Raw genomic sequence first — 9814 nt, 5'->3', positions numbered from 1 at the left:
AAGCCATGATTTAAACCTGATCCATTTTGTGGAGGCAGCCATTTCTTTCAATCCCTACCTAGTACTTTAGGTTGGAAACTTGATTAGATTATCCCCACAGAGATATGACTTGCCCAATTGTGAGTATTAACCTTTTTTTAAAAAATTTTTGTTAATAAAATCAATCAACGTACCATATGAGCATTCTTTTTTTATCACATAGTTGTATATGCATCATCATGATCATTTCTTAGAACATTTGCGTCAATTCAAGAAAAGAAATAAAAAGAAAACAGAAAAAAACTCATACATACCATACCCTTACCCCTCCCTTTCATTGATCACTAGCATTTCTATCTACTAAATTTATTTTAACATTTGTTCCCCCTATTATTTATTTATTTTTAATCCATATGTTTTACTAATCTGTTGATAAGGTAGATAAAAGGAGCATCAGACACAAGGTTTTCACAATCATACAGTAACATTGTGAAAGCTATATCATTATACTATCATGTTCAAGAAACATGGCTACTGGAAGACAGCTCTACATTTTCAGGCAGTTCCCTCCAGCCTCTCTGTTATGCCTTAACTAAGAATGTGATATCTATTTAATGTATAAGAATAACCTCCAGGATAACCTCTCGGCTCTGTTTGGAATCTCTCAGCCACTGACACTTCATTTTGTCTCATTTCTCTCTTACCCCTTTTGGTTGAGAAGGTTTTCTCAATCCCTTGGTACTCATTCTAGGATTTCTGTCCCACGTTGCCAGAAAGGTCCACACACTTGGGAGTCATGTCCCATGTAGAGAGGGGGAGGGCAGTGGGTTTGCTTGTTGTGTTGGACTGAGAGAGAGAGAGGCCACATCTGAGCAACAAAAGAGGTTCTCTTGGGGGTGACTCTTAGGCCTAATTTTAAGTAGGCTTAGCCTATCCTTTGTGGGGTTAAGTTCATATGAACAAACCCCAAGATTGGGGGCTCAACCTATTGCCTTGGTTGTCCCCACTGCTTGTGAAAATATCAAGAATTCTCCACTTGGGGAAGTTGAATTTTCCCCCTTTCTCACCATTCCGCCAAGGGGACTTTGCAAATACATTTTTATTCACTGTTCAAATCCTTCTGGGATTTATCGAGGCATCACTCTGGACAAACCTACAAAATCTCATGCCCTACTCAAGTTTCCATGTACTTATGGTGTTCAAATAAGCTGTCCCAATTGTAGGTATTAACCTTTGATTAGAGGGAGATGTGACTCCACCCAGAATAGGTGGATCTTGATTAGTTTACTGGAATCCTTTAAAAGAGGAAGAATTTTGGAGAGAGAGAGCCACGAGAACCACGAGAGCCCACACAGACAGAGACCTCTGGAGATGAAGAAGGAAAAACACACCTGGGGGAGCTTCATGAAACAAGAGGCCTGGAGAGAAAGTTAGTAGACTTCGCCATGTACCCTTCCAGTTGAGAGAGAAACCCTGAATGTCATAGGACTTCCCGAATCAAGGTCACACTATGGATTGGTTCTTTAATTGAAGGTGAACGTAGCAGTTGATGGGGGAGAATCCACACTGTAACAGAACAACAAGCCATAAGATGTTTGACCTTGTGAAGAGGTCTCTTACTTTGCATTTGATTTTACCATCTTGGTTCATTCTCATCTGTTCGAGATTTGGATTCCTAAAGCCTTCTTCAGCATTTAACTAATTATTTGTTGGTGGAGGGTATTGGGATTGTTTCTCCACGCATACACTGATCTTTGTCATAAATCACTTTTATAATGAGAAGGCAGCTAGTACACGTTGCCACATCTTCCCCATTTTCCAAAACTTCCTTGGTGATAGAAAAGTTATCCCCATATAGGCAGGGATAGAAATACGTCGCCAAGTCTTCATCACACTGGAAGTCCTCAATCTTCACCTTGTGGTCAAACACCGCCGTTGTCACTGGGGTCAGAAAAGGGCTGTTGCCCCGCCCCCATCCAACACCTCCTCGGGGGGTCTAACTTCAGTGGGATTGGCCAGGTCTGGGCACTGTCTAAGACTGTTGTTTGTTTGTCTGTTTTTAACTTTCTTCTATTGTATAATATACATGCAAAGCAAAGAAAGAAAAAAACAATCGTTTTCAAAGCACTCTTCAACAAGTAGTTACAGGACAGATCCCAGAGTTTGTCACGGAGTATCATACCATTTATCTCAGATTTTTCCTTCTAGCAGCTCCAGAACATTGGAGCTTTTTTTTTTAATCATCACAATAGACATTTTTATCATCACAATTGACTTTTTTTCCTTCTTAGTGAAAAATAGCATATATACAAAAAAGCAATAAATTTCAAAGCACAGCACAACAATCTGTTGTAGAACAAACAGATTTCAGGGTTTGGTATGGGTTACAATTTCACAGCTTCAGGTTTTTACTTCTAGCTGTTCTAACATACTGGAGACTAAAAGAAATACCAATTCAATGATTCAGCAATCATATTCATTTGTTAAACCATACCTTATCTGTATAACTCCACCATCACTTTTAATCTTTCTATCCCACTCTTTAGGAATATTTGGGCTATGACCTTTCTAACTTTTTCTTATTGGAAAGGGCTATCAGTAATATGGGGTAGGGAGATGGAACTAACAGATGCTCTGGAGAGGTTGGGCCCTTTAGGTTTCATGACTTATCTGGTTCAGGGACCCATCTGGAGTTTTCTGGAAAGTTATCCTAGTGCATGGAACCTTTGTAGAATCTTCTATATCACCCTAGGTGTTCTTTAGGATTGGCTGGAATGGCTTTGGTTGGGAGTTGGTAAGTTATGATAAGTAGCAATGTCTAACTGAAGCTTGCCTACAGTGACCTCCAGAGTAGCCTCTTGACTCTACTTGAACTTTCTCTGCCATTGGTAATTTATTAGTTACACTTCTTTTTCCCCTTTTGGTCAGGATGGAATTGTTAATCACACTGTGCCAGGGCTAGACTCATCCTGGGAGTCATCTCCCATGCCGCCAGGGAGATTTTCACCCGCCGATATCATGTCCCATGTAGAGGGGAGGGCAATGATTTCACTTGCAGAGCTGGGCTTAGACAGAGAGAGGTCACATCTAAGAAACAACCAAGACTTTGTTTTAATTGACTGTTCTGCATGCTGAAATCAATAATCAGGTCTCTGTACCCCATTGGTCTACTTCACTGGAAGAAACCTACCAAATGTTCAGTGTGTTCATGTTTTTTGGGTCTCATATCTTTTAAGGAAATGGCAGGTTGCTTGTCTTTTTGAAGAAGGAAAATTAAACTGAATCATGGGTGATATGAGTATGTGGTATATATGGACACTGTATATAATGTAGTGGTTCAGAACAAAAATATGGGTCAGTTATTTAACCCTATGGAGTCTCAGTGTCCTTGTTTTGGAAATGAATGCTGATTATTATCATCATTGTTATTATTACCTTTATTATTGTTATCATTTTCAAAACAATCCAAGGGGGACAATGCAATCCGAAAAGATTCTTCTATCTATTTGCAAACAAAAGTGCACTATTTACAGTTTGAAGGAGCTTTTGTTAAAAAAAAAAGGGGGGGTGACCATCAGGAGTTCCTTGGATGGTGTATTAGTTGGGGTTCTCTGGAGAAACAGAATCAACAGGGAACACTCGCAAATATAAAATTTATAAAAGTGTCTCACGTGATCGTGGGAACGCAAAGTCCAAAATCCGCAGGGCAGGCTATGAAGCTGATGATTCCAATGGAGGGCCTGAACGAACTCCACAGGAGAGGCTCACCAGCTGAAACAGGAAGAGCCTGTCTCTTCTGAATCCTCCTTAAAAGGCTTCTGGTGATCAGATTAAGCATTACTCATTGCAGAAGACACTCCTCTTCGGCTGATTACAAATGGAATCAGCTGTGGAAGTAGCTGACATGATCATGATTTAATTCTATGAAATGTCCTCATCACAACAGACAGGCCAGCACTTGCCCAACCAGACAAAAAGGTACCACCACTTGGCCAAGTTGACACATGAACCTGACCATGACAGATGGAGACTGTGATTTTCAGACTTACTGACTATAGAATGCTTTAAAAGGTCAAGAAAAGTAGACAAAATTCCTAGAGTCCAATCAATTATTCATATTAGTAACATCCGAGGACACCGATGGACAGACTTACCCGTTTTCAAAATACAAAGATTACTAATCTGAAACGTCAAGGAACATGACTTTGCAACATTTTAGACATCAGCACCTATTCACACACCCACACACACCCACACACACACAAAAGTTGTGCCTGCCTCACTCTGTGCTTTCTCACTTTTTTTCCCCCAGATTTCCACAGACTTCTCAACTTTGGGAAACTGAGGCTGCACTCTGGTGATTATCATTATTACTGTTATCAAGCAAGGGCTGGATGCCTAAGCACACACAAGTCATTGTCATGACATAGGGATTTTGAGAAAAGAAATAGCTTTAACGTAAGGTTGACCAGCATGGAGACAGGAGACCAGGCTCAAATCTGTCTCCCAGTAGTCTAAAGAGATTAAGGTTTTTATGGTACTCAGAGAAAGAGAGAGGGAGAGGGAGATAGCGACTTAAGCTGATATATATTGATTGGCTATGCTCAGGTTACAATTAATAGAGAGTGGGCAAACTGCTCGAGAAGCCCTTGAAAAGTAACAAAAGCCATCCGGGGTAAGCACAAAATGGTTGTAAAGGAGAGCTGTAAATGAGGGCCAAGCATTTGGTTTCAGCAACCTTATAGATCACTCAGTTAACCTAAGATAACAACTATAATACGCAGAAAAGAAATGGAACTGGGCTGTAAATGAGGGGCAAAGAGAGCATATGGTTACAGCAGTGTTATAACAACTACAGTGACATTTAAGGGAAATAAGGTAAAATAACAACCACAAGTAAAACCACCATAGTCAAGCGATTACACTACTTTGTGTTGCTGTTTAACTCTGTAGTTTCTCTCTGTGTGTGTTGGTCTTCTTGGTTCATACTGTCTGTTTTACAAAAGAGAAAATACTTTCTTTACTCTAGGGTAGCTTCACAAACAGCAATAATAATAACCTTGTTTTCTCCACCTCCCGCAAACCGACCAAATGGTGACGCAGATTTACGTGGTGGGTGTGAAATGGGCCGTGCGCTGCCCTGAAAAGCCAAAGAAAGATCTTACTTCCACCCTAGAAGAGCCGCCCGCCAACGCGGAATGCTCCTGGCCACCCTAGCCAAGCTATTTTTCCAGAACCTCTTTTCTGTGGCCTCCCGCCAGCCCTGGCTGTGCTAAATGGAACGCCCTGCCCTCCCAAACCTTTAGGCCACAAGGGCTTGGGGAAAGACCCGGGAGAGACCACCGGCAAGAAGCGGTTTGAGAGAGCTGCGGGTTTTGGAGTGATTGAGGCGAGGGAAGGTTGAGGCGCTTCAAGTTAGGAAACTTTAAGCTTCCAGGAAATTTCTTGGATCTAAAGACCAAGAAACGACCAGTCAAAAAGAGCAAAGAAGAATATAAATCATAAATAAGCCAGGGCTTTGCGCCGAATAGGGTTCGTTGATAGGTACGCGATTCCCACTTTGGGTGCGTGAGACTCCGGGAATTACTTCTGTGCGTCTGTCTACCCCAGGGGGTAGCCGGACTTCAGTCTCAGGCGCTGGCCAGGAAGATCGGGAATCAGCATCAACCTCACTATTGAGGAGATGGCTAAGGAGGTTCCTTCAAGCGAAGTATGGTGTATCGGATGCCATAGTACTGTAATCAACATTCATACGCACAGACGAACGAGCAAAGAGTTTCTTATACTTCGATCTTCTCTAATTATTTGCAATAAATTGCGAATGAGATTTTTTTTTTCCTTAAAGGAAAAGTCAAGTCTTCCAAGGGCATTATGCTAATAATAGTTGACTGTCTTTCTAGCCCATTTCCTAGGACATATTAAAACGTTAAGACCTTTCCTTTCCCTGGGTTTTCTCAGATTACTAGGGACGGAATAAAAATGTTCGCGAAAACACTGCCTAAGAAAAACTCCAAATTTTTCTCCTGTACAGCAAGGTGCATAGTATAATGGTACAGTAATTGCAAAACGTAGCAGGAAGTGCGGTAGTGTGGCCGAGCGGTCTAAGGCGCTGGATTTAGGCTCCAGTCTCTTCGGAGGCGTGGGTTCGAATCCCACCGCTGCCAGAAAGTGTGTTTTAGCTAATGAAAAGGGATTTTCTTCCCATTTCCCTTCTTGAACGCTGTCTGTGTCCTGTATCTGAAAAACCAAACCTGATTACCTCTATTTCAAGTTAAAATCCTCCAAATCAGTCCTACCACTTCACAAGCACTGTACCTGAACTTGACTCCTGACTTAGTTTCTCCGATTTTGTGAATTCCACGCTCACGTTAACTCATTCTCAAAGTCGATCTGATCCAGGGAGGCTTTCCTGAAACTGCTTCACCACCTGGCGCCGGCGCTTGATTAGTTCTGCAACCCTAAGCTACAGAAATTCCCTGCGCAGACCCAGTTTTCTTTGTAATTTAGTCGGATGAATGGGGGAACGGATGGATCTATTGATCCAGGCAGGTAACACTTAGAGCCAATAGTTAGCAGGTTTCAAGGTCTCCTTGGAGCATTATTATCTTACATGCTGGTGGCAGGGGGCAGGGAGGTCACGGGGATTGTAAACTCAGTTATTTGGAATTTAATTTTGCAGATGGACTTGGGATTTCAAAACACTTGAAAGCTGATTCCTGGCTGAATCCTTACTTTGGGCCCAGAGGGTAGGGCTGTGGACGTTGCTGGCTTAGCCACCCTCTTGCCCTTTCCAAGTGAAACTACTTCACCTTGGAGATTACCCAGGTCCCCAAACTGAACGACCCAGCTGCAATACCTTTGCAGAATTTAATCCAGTGGAAGAAAGTTGAGAGAATAGCCTCTGGGCCTATTTAGTGCTGCCCTGTTAGGATGGTTGTTCCATTGCACTTTTCAGACACTGCAGCCACTGTTACCTCTAGGTACTCATGGATTGTCATGGATTTGGCCAGGCAACTCCCTTAAGAGAATAGAGGATTCCCTTGCAGTATCAGGAAGAATGAATAAAGGAAATGAGGCAGAGAACCAGGACCTATGTAAAAACCAAGGTCTTGGAGTTATTCATGCCACATTTTGCTTTTGCCTTCCTTCTAGGGCCTTTTCTCCTCCTCATTCAAAATCCTCCTCCGTGTACCCCCAGCCCTCCCTCCCATTTCACTTGGTTGACTACTCCAGACCAGTTCCCCTCCTTTTTACTTCCAGACAACAGGACATATCTTGAGTCCCTGCGGTCTTCACAAAGGATGCTGGATACCCCCGTCCCCACCTCATAAATTGAGAGACTTCGCTTGGTTTGATCCCTGTGCTTTGTGAAAAAACAAGGCTTATACCTGTGAATACGTTACACATTGCTGATGTTTCTTTATAATGCTCTTTTTGTATAATTTTCATATACCACCTTTCCTTTCTCCACAAGACAATTATTCTGTTTCCTTCGATGTTTGTTTGCTTATTTTGCCTTCCTCTTGAAATTTAATTCCATGCATTATTCCAAGATTCATTCTATTTTTATATTTTTGTTCCTCTCCCTACTTTCTTTCTCAATTTAACCAATTTCCTGACCTCTAATAACTCCCAGAAATCTAATTTCTCCAGTTTGATATTTGCAGCTAGAAAACAGCCTGACTCGGGAGGAAGAGGCTGAGTAACAACCTTGGTTTGGGGCTTTCTCTCTTTTGGATAGAGATGATGGCCAAGCTTATCACTCAGCCCCTCCCTCCCAATCAGGTCCTCTTCCAGTATCCTCGACATTCACCAATTTAGTCTCTCATGGTCACTACCTTGGAGTTTTTTGCTTGTATCATTTTACCCCCTTGCCTCTTGTCTACAACACCCTCATTGCCCTTTAGTTCCAGTCAATTCCATCTCTTTGTTGATGGAAACCTGCTTGCTTACTTCCATTTCCATTCACTCATGCCACTCACCACATCCTGACCTTTTCTCTCCTCCCCACCCCCAATCACTTCTGCCACCATCAAACTGTTTCTTATATCCCGTCTTTCCTTGTCACCCCTTATTCCTCTTCACACCCTCTGCCATCCGGCCACCCCTGCCGCATCTCCTAACCCCCTCCTCTCTCTTTCCTCATGCCACCCCTCCTGACACATCTGCAACTTTTACATCATTTTATGTTATTCCACCACACACACACATACCTAAAAGCTTCCTCACTCACTTAAACATTCAGCAATATTTCTGCCAAATTCTAGCTCAAGATTCAACTTGTTTGAGAAAGCTTTCTTGGTTTCCGAAAACAAATATTCTAATTGTGTGGAAATATCCCCAAGTCGTAATTAGTATCTCTTTATTATTAATGAAAATGTTTTCCATGTGCATATTTACCCTTTTGCATTGCTTACTCTTTTGGTGAATTGTTTACATCTTTTGAAAGGCAGGTCTTTCTAGAGTATTTTACCTTAAACCCTGAATTGCCTTGTATAGGTTATTCACGGTATAGGTTATTGCTTTGTATAGGTTACTCACAGTAATAAAAACGACAGGGATAAAGGATGTTACCGAACTTTGAGTGGATGCTAGCTAATTTCAAATTAGGAGATAATAAACTGAAATCCAAAATAAATACCATTAATTAGATCATGAGAAAAAAGTGAATCACATCTACTGCAGCATCAACAAGCAGACACGCAAAATTAAGGTTCGTGATAAAAATGCAGTTCTCTCATTGCCTGAAAAGAACTAAAATTTCTATTTCACTTATTTGGTTAAGAGGATAGAAACTTGCCAGAAATTAAAGTGATGGCTCGCTCACACAAGGGGAAGCGAACCCGCGGCCTAAGGTTTTTAAGGACCCAGTACCACCATAAAATTTTGTCCCACCAACTGAACCATGGAAGTATGCAAAAGGTACCCTAATCAGTGCTAATCAGTTAGCACTGATTTCTGTGCATACACTAGCAACTAGTGTGCGACTCAGATTCTTTTGTTGCAGGCTTGGGTTCAGAGGTCTCCAGAGAGCGGAATCTATACACTGGGGAAATGGGATCTCTGGCGGAGGAAGTGAGGGTGGAAGCAGAACAGAAGCCACTCTTACTGGGACGTCTCTTAGAAGCTTCTGAACCGGGCTGCTCTGGCGTAATCTGCCAACCAGTCCTTGCTCCAAAAGCACGGGAGAAACTGTAATGCCAGACACCGGTTGCGCAGGTCTCCTAGGGGAATTGCGGGTCACTGTTGTCTGTTGGTGGGCAGAAGATAATTTACTCTCTACGTGACAGATATGGCTTATCTCCAAGTTACAGCATACACGGACACGTATTTACTTTTTTTCCTCATAGGAGCTCCAGGGTCTCTAACAAATACCTGTAGGGAAAAAGAGACCCTGCGAGGTTACTTCTGCAGGCCCCAGCGAGATTTGAACTCGCGACCCCTGGTTTACAAGACCAGTGCTCTAACCCCTGAGCTATGGAGCCCCTACACCAGGCACCGCTTTTTCCTTAGGCTGGGAAAACCGTAGCCAAATGACATTTAACGAAAGTTGAATAAAGACTTAAAAAATAAATAAATAAATTTGTTTAGGTGGAAATACCTTTTTGTACCTCAAAGAGAAACATTGTCTTGACCAGGACCAAGCTCGAATGCAATTCGCTAGAAGAATTGAGCCCACAGTGCGGGCTCGGTGAGCTTGGACAACATCAAGGCCAGGAATGGAGCCCTGGGGTGCTGTGGGGTAGGGTGTGGTTGAGTTACAGAGGAAATGCACCATCATCCCCAATCTGCTTGGATTCGTATAAAAGTAACTGCTCTGGCTTTAGAAGACTAG

The 9814-nt window shown here is 42.3% G+C and overlaps 2 non-coding genes across 2 annotated transcripts; one reads left to right on the top strand and one right to left on the bottom strand.

Annotated features, from left to right (window-relative positions):
* Positions 1 to 6061: 6061 nt before the first annotated feature.
* On the top strand, positions 6062 to 6143 carry TRNAL-UAG (transfer RNA leucine (anticodon UAG)). Its single transcript has one exon. It is a non-coding gene; the product is annotated as a tRNA-Leu (tRNA).
* Positions 6144 to 9391: 3248 nt separating this feature from the next.
* TRNAT-UGU (transfer RNA threonine (anticodon UGU)) lies at positions 9392 to 9464 on the bottom strand. The gene has a single exon. It is a non-coding gene; the product is annotated as a tRNA-Thr (tRNA).
* Between the last annotated feature and the right edge of the window lie 350 nt (positions 9465 to 9814).

The sequence above is a fragment of the Tamandua tetradactyla genome, chromosome 14 (genome assembly GCF_023851605.1).
Source record: "Tamandua tetradactyla isolate mTamTet1 chromosome 14, mTamTet1.pri, whole genome shotgun sequence".
Classification (NCBI taxonomy): Eukaryota; Metazoa; Chordata; class Mammalia; order Pilosa; family Myrmecophagidae; genus Tamandua; species Tamandua tetradactyla.
This window is presented reverse-complemented; position numbering and strand designations above follow the sequence as displayed.